Source organism: Aulostomus chinensis, chromosome 23, assembly GCF_037954235.1.
Source record: "Aulostomus chinensis isolate RoL2024-O1b breed Wild chromosome 23, RoL_Achi_v1.0, whole genome shotgun sequence".
In the NCBI taxonomy this organism is placed as follows: Eukaryota; Metazoa; Chordata; class Actinopteri; order Syngnathiformes; family Aulostomidae; genus Aulostomus; species Aulostomus chinensis.
This window is the reverse complement of record NC_141342.1, coordinates 11,502,779-11,517,962: the sequence shown is the minus strand read 5'-3', so window position 1 is coordinate 11,517,962 and position 15,184 is coordinate 11,502,779. Positions and strand designations below refer to the sequence as shown.

General features: G+C 39.6%; 1 protein-coding gene across 2 annotated transcripts in view; it reads right to left on the bottom strand.

The window, feature by feature from the left end:
* lrrc4bb (leucine rich repeat containing 4Bb) overlaps positions 1-13,253 on the bottom strand; it is a 36,402-nt gene extending 23,149 nt beyond the window's left edge. For both annotated transcript variants that reach the window (XM_086194629.1, XM_086194631.1), the window contains exons 1-2: positions 13,056-13,253; positions 2,382-2,515 (exon numbers count right to left, since the gene is read on the bottom strand). The gene's annotated coding sequence lies outside the window, so the exon portion shown is untranslated. The remainder of the gene's footprint in view (positions 1-2,381; positions 2,516-13,055) is intronic.
* Between the last annotated feature and the right edge of the window lie 1,931 nt (positions 13,254-15,184).

The window sequence follows — 15,184 nt, the reverse complement described above, 5'->3', positions numbered from 1 at the left end:
CTGCTATGAATACTAAATATAGACCGTGTGAGCTTCAGCCAGACTCATACAATACTGCAGCAATACACACATTGGATTCAGAAAATATATCTCATCATTAGTAGCAGTGCGATTTGAAAGCCTTATATATATATATATATATATATATATATATATATATATATATATATATATATATATATATATATATATATATATATATATATATACATACATACACATACATACACACACACACACACACACACAATTTTCAAATATGGTTATTTCAAAAAGATTTTAAAAATGCCATTATTGTTTCTATCAGTATCACAGTGTACAGCAGTTCTGTACATGTTGCTGTGGATAATAAAAACCTGAATTAAAATCAAAAAAATCTTGTCCGGATCTGTTAATGTTCCCATCGGTTGTTGATGGGACACTAATTGTTGTTACACTGAGCCGACATTCCCACTTCACTTTAGGCAGAACATGCATTGACATCAATGTCATTTTGCGTTCGAGCTGTGATTGAGAGATTTAGGCGTTACAATACTTTAAGAAAAACGTGCCTTTCAAAAATTCACGGTTTGGCGTGTCAAACTCAAAAGATGTTGTCCTCCCCCTGCATGACTTCTTGGTGACTCCAGAATTCAGAAATAGCCAGTAATTTGACAAAGCTACATTACTAACAACAGTATAGTCTCTACAACAGATACGCATTTATACATGAAAGAAAATGTCACAACGGGGCAGCTTCTGGTTTCTGTTTTAGTAGAGCGGGTCTTGGTTGAGTCCACGTAAACCGTCCATGTGGAGTGCAGGGGGCGGCATGGCTCTGAGTTAGAATGGCTGTCTGGCAAATGAGAGGTAGCTGATTCATTCCTCACTTCCCCCCATGTGTCCTTGAGCAAAATACTGAACCCCTAATTGATGAGTATCAGAGTGTGAGTGTTTACAAGCTTTGAGTACCACCATGGTAGAAAAAGGCTACATAAACCAGTCCACCAGACAGAACATGTTGGCTGAAATGCTTGGTTGGAGAAGTGTCTGTCGTCTGATAATTTAACAAAGCCATTGTAGTTGTTTTAAAAGTTAACCGAGTGTGAATTGGCTACTTTTGAAATAATACGCTCGTATTGGTCGTCTTTTGACTCCATGAAAATATCTGAAGTTGCTATACGGATTGTAAACAACAAGAAAGTCTTGGACTGGATATCTGCTGGTTATAGTGGGAACCTGAAACACTGGCTCTTGTTCTAAGAGGCAAAGCAGTCAGACATTGCCTGATGACTTCAGAGATTGACAGCAATTAAACTGTCCAAAACCCTCTGTTTACAAAATCTCAAAATTATTCTCTCGTGTAATCTACAAAAGGAATCCAGCCATATGCTCAATAATCCAATCTTGAGCTAAAAATCTTTGTCACTTGAAAAGTTAACACTTGAAATGCACATTTTGTGGGGGAAATAATGCATCAGTAATCACATGGGGTGGAAACAAATCTCCTTATCCACCAAGTTGATGTTCTCGTCACCATCGCTAAAAGTTAATTAACCAGACATCTACCCAGAGACAGGGCGTTCATATTAGTCACCCGGCCTCCTTAAATCCAAAGTAAAAAGGTGACAAGGTCAGGAGGAGGGGAGTAAAAACTTCCTGTTAAGAGGGACCAGACTGAGTTTTACTTTTTAATTACTCTGTTACAAAATTACAGAATGCAGTGTTCATAAGAATGGAAAGACGTCAGTGTTGAGTTCCATCTTGTGTAAGTAATGTGTAACAGCATTCCAAGTGAGAGGTTGGACTACCACACATGTACAATACCTTCAGGAAATTACAACGCAAACACGTTAAAATGGTTGAGTGCTTGTTACCTTCAGCAGGGAGCTTTTCACCCACGTCTGCTGTATTACGCTAGAACTTCTGAGCCAGTGTGACATGAGACTTGGCAGACGCGTGGATCATGGTTCAAGGGAGAACTCGTTAAATAAACTGAATTTTCATTTAAGTTTTTTTTTAATATCTTCAACGCCCCCCCCCCCAAAAAAAAACATTCTTGAAATAACTATAACGATGGGCTGTAACGATCTGTCGTTCGAAGGTTATAAGGTCAGCTGGTGTACAGTATTTTAGTCTAATAACAACAAAAAATCTGCATCTGCATTTGTCCTCAATTCGTTCAGATCGGCAGGACATAGATCTGTTTCATATAAATCTAAAGGTCTGTTCAGACTCTAAAGAGAACACACAGACTACAAGGGTTTCTGTTTTTCACAAATATTAGAACTCTGAATATGTTTTCTTACCTAACAACACTCATTAGTGATCATTTTGCTCCTAGCATGCAAACTGTAGAACACATTCTTCTCTCTCATACCTCGTGAGTCAAGTGCTTGTACCTGTACTCATCTTAAGCCCTCTTGAAATTTTCATGTAGCAGAGTCTTTGAAGGTTCCTCCAGGTACTGAAAAGTTGAGCTCTCTCTTTTACACAGCAAAGCCTTCTCTCCTCTTTCTCTGGCGTCTCCCCTTTCCTGCAAAGGGTCACATTGCATTGTTAAGATAGAAATCATAAAAGATGCTCCTCTCTCTCTCTCTCTCTCTCTGGACCTCCAAGCCCAGATATCTGCTTTTTTTCCCCTCTACTCACCATCTCCCTCTCTCTCTCTCTTCTGTTCAAAACATGCATGAAACTCACATGACCTGCAGGTGAGGGGTGTAGGCAGTGTGCCCCTCTGATGCCCCCCCCCGCCATCATCCTCTCCAGCATCAGCTCGTTTCTGTGGCTTATTGAGCCCACACAGGTGAGCCTCCGCCGATCCAGTCACCGCCGTGAGTGGCAACTCTCTGTATGGTACACATGGGTCCTAATTAGGCCTGAAGGCTGGAGAGGAGCAATCCCCTTGAACAAGCATCAGCCAGAGTCTGATTAGACTCTACGAGTGAACGGCTCTCCAGAGATTGCCTGCAGGTCAAATCTCTCTTTCTCTCGCTCTCTCTCTCTCCCCCTCTCTCTCTCACACACACACACACACACACACACACACACACACAGCTTTCTTTTCAAACATAAATTCCCTCAGGACGCAGCCCATGCAAATCATGAAATCCTTTGCATTTCGCAGCACTGTGACGTGACCTATTTGCACTCGAGCTAATGAGGTGCTTGTTAAGCTTAATGAGTATTTGTTAAAGTAATGTGTGAATATTGTGTTGAATCATATTTTGTCTTATTGTTATGAAACATTTGCGTTAATCCCCCATTCTAAGTCTTTGTTTAATGGACTGATTATTTGGGTTTCTTTTTTTTTTCCATCTACAACAATGCAAAATCATTTCATCCCTCTGGAGCTGCGTGGTAAATGTTCCAAATACCTTCACATCATTCTTATACTGATAAGCGCTTGCTGTTGAAGGACACATACACTTTTATATTTCACTCTCTTATGAGACGGATAACCTTTTGAACATCGATTAATTCTTAAAGCAGCAATATTTTCCTTTTCATGAATCAAAACAGGAGAGGTCTGTTTTGCTATAAAGTACCAATTAATAACAAAGTCATGTCAAATACAAGCATGTATGGTGCCCTGGAGGGGCCACAAAGAGAAAAAGATACAACTTGTTCCCTCAATTTAATTTATGGCCATGAGATATTACTTTACTTCCATTTAGTTGGTTTGAGGTCACAAGACACAACATGTTTCATCAGTCTAGTTGTTTTCAGAGCACAAGATATAATTTGTTCTCTTGATTCAATTTATTTGTGGTCACGAGATGATATGTTCCCTTGTTTTGATAATCTTGGGGCAACAAGAAATAACTGGTTCCCTCAATACAATTCGCGGCCATGAAATATAACTTTTTACTGCCATTTTACTCCCAGTTTAATTGATATGTGGCAACAAGATATTATGCGTTCCCTCAATTTGATTTATTCTGGTCACAGGATATAACTTGTTTCTTCCCTTTGGTTATTTTGAGGCCACAATATATTCAGTAACTTGTTCCCTCAATTGAATGAATTGTTCTCCAAAAAGTATGATTTTTTCCATCAGTGACGTTTATTAGGGGACACAAGATGTAACTTTTTTCTTCAAGTTGATGATCTTTAATCAAAATATACTGTAATACTGTAACTTCTTTCATACTAATTTGTTGTCATAATATAAAAACTGGTTACCTGAATTAAATTGTTTTTGAGGCCGTGAGACACAAAGATAACCTGTTTCGCTGTTTTTATTAGTTTGGAATCAGGTTAGATCATGTGGGCTCAAAATAACACATTTATTTAAACAGTTATATGTTGTCTTGGCTATTGTGCCTTGAACCAATGTTCTTCATGATGCTAATGTAGTCCAACACTTACATAAGCCTTGTTTGTTCATGTAGCTTCACCTTCACTTTTTCTGATGGTTAATGAGCTCAAAAGTAAGACAAAAGAAGGGTTGCGTCTGCCCTGAATCATTACCGACAGGCACTTTACATTTCTGCGATAGTTTTTAATGCATGCCTACAGGAAAACGCATTTTACATGCATACTCTGTTTAGGATGCACCAAATTACAACAGTACTATTCACTCGGCACTCAGCGTCCTTTATTGTGCTCACATGAGCTGGAATCTCATGTTTCCGTGGTATCTGAGGGAGACAGCAGCTGACATTGCAGAGGCAGAGATTCAGCAGTGAACTTCGCTTCAGAATAGTTTAACTTGTGCAGCAGACAGGATGTCCCAGCGGTCAAAATCACCAGTGGCTTAGGAGCCAAATTAAAATGAAGTGCTGACAAGTGTGGCACAGTCACAAGTGCGTAATGATACATGTTCTACAACTATTTGCAGTCCAATGTTGGAGCTGCGGTCTGTAGGGAGTGTGTGCATGTGACGTGCTATACCAATACCATGAAAGAACAAAGACATCTGAAGAAATATTTCTGCTAAAACGCATGTATAAATGTGAGCCATTTTCCTGCTGAACCTACTTTGTCATTTCATCAGTGATGGCCAGCAAAATGCTTAAAATTTGGACTCAGATCCTTACATCCACGTTACAGATAGACACCCAGCCACCCGCCCATTTTTAATTTGTCTCCAGCAGAGAGAGACCGGAAGATGGCAAAGATGTGAGATTTTGTTGGGCACGTGCTCTTTCATGACAAAGATCTGTGAAAGTCCTCCAAATTAGAAACAGTTGTACAGTGGCATTTCGGAGCTGTTGCATCCGTTTGTCAGACGAGTGAGAGGCTGTTTTCTTGACTGAGGAAGCTGATTAGATTGGAGGAGCAGTCAGACCTCAGCGTTCTCTCACCAGGAGATGTGTTCTAATTAGGATGCGTGCCTCATGTCGTACTGTGGAGAATAATAAGCCTCATCCCAAGGCTGCCTCCAGATGAACTTCGCATTCACGCCAAACCAAATCACTTCTGATGCATCAGAAACCCCTGGACTCCAGACCACACCTGAGTTGGCATGTTGATTTTGAAGGGCGTTTACATGGCGTGACAACCTTCGCTAACCAGGAAGCCTTGATGGTAGCCAAGCACACTGGGTCTGCCTCCACATTGGCAAACCATGATTGCTAGCAGATATGGAATTCTATACCTTGGACAACTAATTGCTGACCTCAAGTGGTTTGTTTCACAGAAGAAACCATAACTTAAATTGTTCGGAAGAGCAGATGCTTTGCAAAAATCTAAGATCAATGAAGCGATCTGGTATACAAGACCAGTTGGTGAAGAATGAAAGATTATTTTTAAAGTCGAGAGCCTTCTGTGACGTTGTTTGTCCTCAAGGAATTTTTAACATACGAAGGATTCATCATGAAAAGCTCAGACAAATAGCCAAATAAGTGATCAATTGTCAAGAAACTTCATGATACCATTTTTGACTCCTTCTTGGTCATTTTGTCTGTCTTTCTGCTGACATTATTCTGCATCTCCATTGACAAATTCTGCTTGTCAAGCCCCCTAGGACTCCTTAACTCTTTCATACAACACAAACTTAACTTGAACCATGACAATGTGATTTTGTGTGCTTGTATGCATTTACAATTTAAATGTTTGTGGGACAGGCAGCATGGTGGTGCAGTAGTTAGCACTGTCGCCTCACAGCAAGAGCCCTGACTTGAGCATGGGATCTTTCTGTGTGGAGTCTCCATGTTCTCCCTGTACCTGCGTGGGTTCTCTCTGGGTACTCCGGCTCCTCCCACAGTCCAAAGACATGCAAATGGTGCGACTGTGAATGTGAATGGTTGTCTGTCTATATATGTTGGCCCTGCGATGGACTCATGATGCATCCAGGATGTACACCGCCTCTCGCCCAAAGGCTGCTGAGATAGGCTCCAGCCCCCCCCCCCCCCCCCCCGCAACCCTTAACAGGATAAGCAGTAGAAAATAGATGGATGGATGGATGGATGTTTGCGGGACAAACTTCTGAAATTCAAGAACTAAAAATGATTCTGAGGTTATGTAGTCTTAGTATGTTATGCATCACGATGCAGCCCTTGCACTGCACAAATTATGACATCTATTCTCCTCATTTCAGAATGAGCGAAAGCAATGATAGTGTACACCAGGGGTGTCAAACTGATCCAGTAAAGGGCCGTGTGGCTGCAGGTTTTCATTCCAACCAAGCAAAAGCAACACCTGGTCCAACCAATGAGCCATGTGGACACAGCTTGATTGATTTAAGTAGATTCAGGTGTTGCTTTTGCTTGGTTGGAATGAAAACCTGCAGCCACACGGCCCTTTACTGGATCAGTTTGACACCCCTGGTGTACACTGATGGTGTCTTCTGGGTCTGGTGAATGCACTACCACATCACATCAGATAGGCCCCCTTGAAACACAGTCCACTCTAGCTTGAGAACATTCCTAAATTGTTACGTTTATTCTTTAATCAGTGTCTTTAATCAGACTACATCTTACTAAGTCTTAGTTTCAATAATCTGTTCTGTTTCTTTTGCCAATGGTTGTAAAGCACTGTTTTTTTTCTTATGTGCCATGAATAGAAATTCGACTTGAAAACGCACAAATTGAAGAAGATGAATAGATGGATACAACCGTCAAGCACATGTCAGCAGTTATCAGCCAATAACTAGTTAGCTTAGCATGCCATGAAGGCTGAGAACAGGGGGGCAGCAGCCGGCCTGTGGTTCCCAAACTTTTTAAGTCCTATGCCCCTGAAACACTCTAGCTCCCCCACCCCCACACCCCAACACTCACTCCCACCCCACCCACCTCCACAGATGCTGCTAGCACTACCAGCAGCTGGGCTCACACCAGTAACATTGATGCTAACGCTGTCACACATGGTGCAGCAAGTCCCACAGCAGATGGGTTCAACAATTGGGACTCACGTACTGCATTCACTTACAGTTTCTGCTGCTCCCACGGGTGCAGGCCAAGATCATTTTTACCATTTATCCGTATTTGAGCAGGTTAGACATCAGGCTACTGGATACACATCCCAGAAGATGCTCTTGTGGCCCTTCTCTGCCTCTAATGGCTCGTTGTTGAATTTAGGCACATGGAGTAAGATGGGTCAGAGCCAATCAGGGGAAGGACAAGGAGCGGGTCTTTGCAGAACATGAAAATCAAACACAAACTACTTTATTTCTGAAAAGATACTTCAGATTTCTTTTGGCGTAACATCCAACATAACTCAGCGTACCACTGGAATGAAAAAAAACAAACATTTTGGGAATCATAGTACTAAAAGCAATACTTCATTAAATATCTATGGATGTTGATTGACTGATTTGACATTTTAATCAGCAGGTCATCTTTTATCACACTCAAAATCATAAATCAACCATCAGTCGAAAGCATTTAAGCAGTTATTAAGGCAATAAAAATATCTAAAATACAGTTCCATACTTCACAAACATATTAAACCTACTTCCTCACTCAGTTTATTTACTGTCTCACTCATAACACACAAACACACACTGTGGAGGGTGGTCCAACCTCCCCAGGTGGCTTGTCTCAGATTGGATGTCAGATGCTGTAGACAGCTGCGCTCATCGTGACTTTTATGAATACATTACCTTTTATGTTCATCCAAACACTAATTTATCTTCCCCTGAAAATCAAACGGGACAGATATTCACTCGCCGTTCAGAGAGAGCAGCGTGCGTGTAAGACAAATACCCTCATCCAGAGTGGCTGCAAATCTTTCAAACCTCATCTTTGACATGTGTGTGCAGATGTTTGTTTGCCTGCTTTTTTTCCCTCTTTTTTTTTTGAGCAGAGATGGCTTATGAAATATCAAAGTGTGTTATTTGCCTCCATGAAACCACACATCAAAGACTCCCCCCCACAAGAACCTAGTTTTTTGGTTTTTTTACCCATGCAGCTTTGCCTCATCTCAGCGTTGCTCAAAAGGCAAAAAAAAAAAAAAAAAAAAAAAAAAAACCTCTAATGATACAAGTTACAAGACGAAAAGACGGCTGCCAACAAAATAGGGGAGAAAAATGGATCAACAACTAAACAGACACATTTTAGGTGATGATTGACACCCCTGCATCTTTTTATTATTCCTGTGATGTTCGTCCAGACACACTGATGCCAGAAAAATGCGGCCTCACACTTTGGCTGATGCAGCAGTCTGGTGATATGCGCCTCGCTGCTTGCCAACCACCTGGCTGGAAGAAGCATAATCAAGCTCTCAGTCAATCACGCCGCATGCAGCTGATGGTGTAGGATGAGTGTCAGTGGAAGCGTGGCAGACATGTGCTGGCTCCATGTGCAACTTTGACACCTCGCACCTCGCTCGCGCTCTCTTGTACATCCCAATGAGTCGCCTATACTGGCGAGGCCTGGGGATTCACTATTGTGGATGTTTCAAAAGGCAAAGTGCAGTTTGCGGAAAAGATGGAAAATAAAATTAAAGCTTTGATTGCTGCATGAGGGCTGTATTGTATAAAAATGCTTTAGCGTCTCCCCCTTTATTGGAGATGCCTCTTGTCCCCCCCCCCCAAAAAAAGGACTCTGCCTGAGTGTTAAACGTGTTTTTTCAAGGCACCACTCACTGCTAGGGGGTTATGTAATTCAGCCAAGGATGTCCCGCATGACATGTCATGTATATTGCATCGACTAAAAAGCAGCGCTCTCTCTCCGACTGCACTCAAGGCTTACTAGATTTTTCATCTCCAATTAAAAGGGAACTAAAGTATTGCACCGCCGGACTCCAGAGAAGAGAAATAATTGACATCCTCGCTCCCGAAACAAGTGAATAATTTAATTTGTTTTGGATTTTATAGAAGAAAAAAAGGGGGTCTCTCATCAAGAATGCATTTATCTGTGGGTGTGATGCTACATGGTGAAAAAGGATGAGCTGGAAATAACAGAGAATTGGTCATTATTGTGGACGACGAGTTCTTTTTTTTCTCTCTCTCCCTCTCTCTCTCCCTCTCTGACAGTGACCGACAGGAAGGAAAAAAATAAAGAATAAATGTGATCCAGAGTGAAGCCGTGGGTGGCTTTTTTTTTTCCCTTTTTTTTCCCCTCCGTTTCATTGCACTGTCACAAGCTGCCAATTTTGCAACCGCCACTTTACATTCAAATAGCAAAACAAACAAATGCTAAAATGACACATTTTCTGCAAAACCTATCTGTAGCATATCTAACATGAAGCCACCATGGGAACGTTGTCAAAGTGTCCCCAGTGACTGTGGTATTACACAAGCATGAATATAAAAACTGCCTTTTTAAATGTAGTGTAGCTGCAGCTAATAATTATTCTTATTACGTATTCATCTGATTATAATTTTACATATTTGATCAACTGTTGCTTTTTGCAAATCCTGACGATATAATTGCCCCCACAATTACCGACAAATTATTATTTTATTAATTTCGTCTTCTAATTTCAGTGAAATGAATTAATACAGACATTAAAAAGGAGCAAGATTTCAGCTTTTAAAAGACAGTTATTTTAGCTGAAAAAAATTCAGAAATTTGATTAATTGAATACTTAAACTGAACGATCAACAGGTGATCATTGTAGAAACTGTTAACAAGTTTAGTTTTCAACAAGACCGCATAATTCCCAAGTTCTCCGTGCATACAAACATCTGAATATGTTATGTAGAAAAGATGCCGGTTGTCAGATGAGTAAATTTGTTCTATTAGATTCCACTACTGCTTGTTAATTAAACTTTTTTTTTCATTAGTAAGAGGAAGAACAAACTCTTTGTCCCGTGAAAAGTTGCACCATCTCACCATCTGGTCATTAATTCATTCGTATTTGTTTTTAACCACAACAAAAAAAGATTAAGGACCCGTTTTAGTGGACGTCTGAATCTTCTATGATCTATAAATACCAGCATATCTGACTCAAGAGGTATTCATCTGCTGCTTTTGAAAGTTCTCCATTTATCTGTTTGTCTCGCACCTTTTATTGTGTTTTCTATCAATGCGAGGCAAAGGGGGGGGGGGGGAACGTTATGGAAATGAAACGCTTAAGAATGCTCGCAAATGTCCCAGACTCCTTTGGGTTTTAAGACTGTGGTGTGAATGGACCACATTGAGGCCTTTTTAACAGGAAAATATCAGACAGCAGAAACTATCATAAATATCGGTGCATTTTACTACAATACGACCACTGCATATTCAAAGAGGTTGTTTTTTATTGGCTTAGTATTATAGATGTAGAAATTTTGAGGAAACTCTGGAGATTGTCAATAATTTGTCGTGTCTGAATTGCCGTACGATTTAATATATAATTGAATGACTACATGGTGGTTGGTGTACTCGCTTGGTTGTGGGATAAACTCCCTCCGTCATGATATAGGACATCCATGTGGTGCAGACAAGCACAAGACGTGGTTAACGTGACATTCGATATTGCCAGAAAAGGTTTGTTTTTTGGGGTTTTTTTAGAGATTATGACATCATATTGAAATTTGTCTTTGGGTAATATGATGTCATCATTTCATAGAATGGCTAATCCTTATTTCACTTGGTAATATTCACTTACAAATTTTGAATGCAGTTGTTAGACCAAAAACTAATTTTAGGCAGGGTTTGATTTCCCGTCAGCATGTTAGCTTGTGGTTAGTAATGGTAAAGACAGCCATGGGCGAGTATGAATTTTTTACAGCTACTCCAAGTGGCGAGTGCATTTTTTTTTTCCCAAATACATCATAATATTCTATCATTATGAGCGAAGCCTCAGGCTAAATCTGAGGAATTCCACAGGCAAAGCCATCTTGAATCACGCCAATCTGCTATTCGTGCATGTGAATAGCAGATTGGCGTGATGACACACAACACCGGTGTGTCAAAATTGCTTGGGAAATTTGTTACAGGTGAGTATTTTCAAAGATGAACATATTGTGGCTACACGCTTCTAGCTGCACATGAACGGCCGAACCCACATTAGTAGACTGCTAGCATACTCTAGCATAGCGAATTTATATACACACAGTTACAATTATGTACTTACTTTACTCTCCTTACATGTACTTTAAGGAGAGGAATCTTTTATGAATTAAATAGTGAATCGTCATGTGTTGTAATATCAATCATAAACATAACTCAGTGGAACAGTGGCCCATCAGAACATAATAACCTACAATATGGCTCAGCAGCCCATCAAATCAAACACAGTTGGCTACAGTGAGCAGAACACAAAATAACATTGCCAGATTTTATTTTGCAACAATGTCCATCCGTCCTGCCTTCTAGGGTGGCAGGGGCTCCAAGGTTTTGCCAGGAGTCGGAGCACTTGGAGGTGGGGTTGCACCTCCTCAACACCCCCTTCTTCCTGTCATTATGCTAGCTAGCGCAGAAAAAAAATAAACCACCACATGACATCACCATAACAGCTAAACTAAGCACGTCTTTGTGATGGTGTCCAATTCCCATGACAACCACCGTAGTATCATTTAGCTCACTATTTTTAGGACACAAAAATTCCAAATTGTTGTCTTTACCAATGTGTTTTATGCTGCAGAACAAAAAGTTAACATACAACACAAGAGTTTACCTTTAGACCTTATTTGAGGAATTTAACTGAGAACCTGTTAAAAACCCATTGACTTCGAGACAAAGGAACCTGAGGCTGAACTTTTTCCCTTATTTTAGAGCTCGTCCCTGCACCATTCTACATTTGTGTGAAATTTTTCCCCTTAAAATGTTTATATATATATATATATATATATATATATATATATGTATGTGTGTGTGTGTATATATGTTTATATATGTATATAAACATATATACATATACATATATATACATATACATATATACATATATATACATACATATATACATATATATACATACATATATACATATATACATACATATATACATATATATACACATACATATATACATATATACATACATATATACATATATATACATACATATATATACATACATACATATATATACATATACATACATACACATATACATATATATATACATATACATACACATATACATATATATATGTATATATATATCTATATCTATATCTATATCTATATATATATATATATATATATATAAAAACACACTTTTTTTTGTGTGCAGTCACACTGATCCCCATCTCTGACCTTACCACAGCCGAAATCTTCAGCTCATAAGAAATTCCATCAAGGTGTTCCGGAGAGATCTCGTTCTTATGCAGTGTTGCATGGCACTGGGTCTTCAATGTCACAAAGTCAGAATGTTCTCACAGCGAGTGTGTAGCCCAAAAAAACCCCAAAACCAACCCATCTCTGACACACAGCAGACCCAACACACACACTCATACAAGTACACAACAGGAGATGACCTACACGACCATAGACGCATGACACTATCATGGAACATCAACCTCTTTACAAACCAGCTGGAGCAACAAATGGAGAGGGTAGAGATAATGCTAAAATCAACTTTACTCGGCAAGTTATTCTGTAATAAAATCATATGCAAAAAAAATGCCAAACCTACACAATGAATATTGAGGACAGTGGGACTCCACAAGTATAAACCAATAATATTAAGTGCCACAGCAATATGCTAAATAAACAAGCCCCCTTTACTTTAGAGCAAAATAAAATCAGAAAGCTTACCTTCAATATAAAGTCCTCTAATGCTCCCAAAGTGTTCCCATCATTACGTCTCCTTTTTTTCTGTTAATTCCAATGCTGGAGTTGACATTTCAACTTGTTTTTATCCCTAAACGGCAAAAAAAAAAAAAAACAACTTGAAAACGGCTACGCTATTAAGCTAGCCCAAATGTTACGGTGACGCTCCCACAGTAGCAATGTTTGTTAAGAACTTTTTCAGCCTCGCGCTTTTCTCGTTGACACCCTCACATGACTGATATCCATGGATATCATTGGCCAGTTGAACGAGAACTAATACCGAAATGTGATTGGCTGATTCACCTGTCACTCTAAATAAATACGCAAGCGCTGAGTTTCCGAAGTCCTCCGACAGCGGTGGTGGGTTCTGGCTTCAGCATTACTTTAACATTTCTGAGGCGAATTTAATAGGTCTGAAAACAAAAAATAGATGATTAGTTTATTTATGATTATTATTAATAATACAATTATTACATTGCTGATATGTTGGGTCTTCATTGATGTCAAAGAATTCTGAAAGGGTTAATACCCTCTGGGTAACAGTGACCTTTGACCTGAATTGACCTTTTCGGTTCACACATGAGTCCAAACGACCATTTTTGAGGGTTGTTGTTTTTTTCTTAAAGAATGGATTGAACTGATGGAAAAACAAAAAACAAAGCTCCTCAGAGACATAACAACATTAAAACACTACCTCTGTATTCATGAACCCAAAGTGCATATGAAATTATTTTGTTACATTATTTGTGATGTTGCATGATATTATTTTATGATTTATGTGACATCATTTTGTGATATTGCCAGATATTGTGTGATGACATTTTTTGCAGTATTCAATCCATTTTCCATACCTCTTATCCTGTTAAGGGTCCGGGGGGGGGGCTATCCCAGCTGACATTGGGCGAGAGGCGGCCACTCTACCTCAGAGCCACGCCGCCCCTTGTTTTTGCAGCATTGTGTGATATAATTTAGACATATTTTGTGATATTGTGTGATATTCTGTGTACCCCTTAGATGTCCTTTTTTTTCTCTTTTTTTTTAAACGCCAAGGCATCAATCCATCCAAACCGCAAGCAAGTTCATCATGAAGACCATTCTCATCGTCTCCTTCTATCCGGGGACAAAGTGTCTCGGTGGAGACTTGGCGACATCAATAAGGATTGAATTTGGCCTCAGGAGGTATAGAGATTGATCAATAAGATTAGATTGCCTCTCTACAATGCATCACAGACAGTAATGTAGCAAAGCATGTAAACTAATTCAGCATGTTTGATCCGTTATGTTGAAGAGTCAAGAGGGGCAATGTCATGGTTTGTGTGTTAAATCCTGATAAAAGTTGCTGAATTCTCAGCTGAGCTTGTGCTAATGATGTTCTCTTGGAACCGATACAATTGGCAAATTATTATTGATTTCAGCAGAAGAGGCTTGGCTCCTTTTCAGAATCGTCTTGTGCCAGGTTGCAGCTTGTGAGTTTGTTGTTTTTTTTTAATTACATTCATACATGCAAATTAATTGAACAGGTTTTTCTTTTTCTGTAAGAGAAGCTCGCCCCCGATAAGCTCGACAATGCCGACCCTTTCTGTTGCCTGTAAACAGAGGCGGCACTTATCAAACCAAAGGCAGTTTTAAGAAAAATGTCATCACTTTCCGGGCTGCACAAAGGTGAGAAGAGAGAGGATGAAAATGTAATTTCCCAAACTGATGATTGTTTTACAGAATTACACCAGGAGAGAGACAAAGAGGTAGAATTAACTCTTAATATTCCCTGCCTTGGGCCAAACTAATAAAACCACAATCGAATCAGCTCTAAATAAATGATGGTGCTGTAGTTTAATAACATATCTCCCTCACTGACGGCATCACATGTGACCCTACTATAAATCTCAATGATCCCACAAGTTCAAATTGAAGGGCATTTCTCAGGGACAAATTGATGCTGAGTGTTGTTTCATTTGCTTGAAAAGTGATTTCTGTTCTTACTGAGATTTTTCAAGCAAACGTTGAGCTCCACCAAGAGGAAGGAATGAGAAACTGTTCATGGAACACAAACCAACAAGCCGGGAAAAAAAAAAAAAAAAAAAGTCCCCAAAATGTTGTTTAATTCGTTTGCATTG